Source organism: Bactrocera latifrons, unplaced genomic scaffold (assembly GCF_001853355.1).
Source record: "Bactrocera latifrons isolate USDA-ARS-PBARC rearing strain unplaced genomic scaffold, ASM185335v1 scaffold_46, whole genome shotgun sequence".
Taxonomy (NCBI): Eukaryota; Metazoa; Arthropoda; class Insecta; order Diptera; family Tephritidae; genus Bactrocera; species Bactrocera latifrons.
The window spans coordinates 1,551,793-1,553,131 of NW_017537112.1; the positions used below are offsets into that span (position 1 = coordinate 1,551,793).

Consider the following 1,339-nt stretch of genomic DNA (forward strand, 5'->3'; position numbering starts at 1 on the left):
CTGGCCAAAACACAACAACAGCAACAAGAAGCGAAGCTCACAGCTGAGCAAGCGCGCGAGTTTGTGAACGTGCACAACAACAACAAATATGGCAAACAACAAAAACGGACAGTTGGAGCTTCTTTTATTTTTCCATATTTGATGGTGGTGCTCGGCCGATCTTCGTCATCGCCATCGCCATCGTCGTGGCAGCGAAGCTGAGCAGCGTTGTCTGGCGATCGCTGTGAGTTTAGTTCTTTTTCAGTGTTCGTGTCGATCGGGTCGACGAACGCGGATCCGGCAGTACAACTCCGCTTAACGTCTGTGTGAACGGGCTGCGCGCTAAGTCTCCAACGGCAGCGCCAAACTACTTGGAGCCGAGCGCAGAGGTGAATTTTAGCATTATCGTGTGACTTTCTTAAAAAAAAAAAAGTATATTTTGTATTTTTTCCAATAAATAGTATTCCATAAAGCAGCAATATAATAAAGCATGTCAGAAACGAATTTAAAATCAATAAAACGAAGTGAGAGAAACGAATTAATAAAAAGTTTTTTTTTCGTTTTTGGTGCGTTGAAGCAAATAAGGTTAAGGAAATATTTCCACGATAAAACGAAGCGAATAAAGAAGATGATAAACGTTATGCGCTTGTGAACGAAATCGAAAGTGCGAACTTGGGTGTTGCAAATAAGGCAAAAAAGCGCAAGAAAAACACCAAAATCAAAGCGAGCCACGAACAAAAGAAAAAACGCTGTAAACAAACACAACAAAAACAAATAAAAAATTACATACAACAAACGAATGGCAAAAACTCTCCGAAAGCGCACAAAAAACCAACAAATAAAAAAATTAAAACAAAAACAACAATACACCAAGTGTTTAAGTGCATTTTCGTTGAAGATGCGCTCGAAAAGTGCAGAGTGCAAAGTGAAGTGTACGACGCTAAAGCGCAGCGCATAAGGGAAGAGGCAAATTGCCATTTTTTGGTTGTTGACATGTAGGAAATGCAAGCGAATTCGTCGTTGATTGYTGGGTGCAAAGCAAAGAAATAAGAAAAAATACAAAATGCAAACTTTTTTTCGGCTGTTTGTCAGCAAACAGTAATTTGGTGGTGTTAAATATTTGCCGAAAGTAGAAAATTCATTGGAAATGTTTGTTTGTGACAAATGCTTTTGATTGCGCTTAGCACAAGTCTTGCTTTTAATTGACTGGTTTATTGAGTTGAGCATGCGTGTTGTAGATTTTATGATAAGAAGTTAATTGAGATTCGTTTTGAGATTATGTGTTATGCGCTTATACATTTTAATAATAACTGTGTTTACTCTTTTGGGAAAATTTTGATAAATAATAAAATAAAATTTT

At 37.7% G+C, this 1,339-nt stretch overlaps 1 protein-coding gene across 2 annotated transcripts in view; it reads left to right on the forward strand.

The window, feature by feature from the left end:
• Positions 1 to 254: 254 nt before the first annotated feature.
• Positions 255 to 1,339, forward strand: part of LOC108973149 — a 172,907-nt gene continuing 171,822 nt past the window's right edge. For both annotated transcript variants that reach the window (XM_018940206.1, XM_018940207.1), the window contains exon 1: positions 255 to 368. The gene's annotated coding sequence lies outside the window, so the exon portion shown is untranslated. The remainder of the gene's footprint in view (positions 369 to 1,339) is intronic.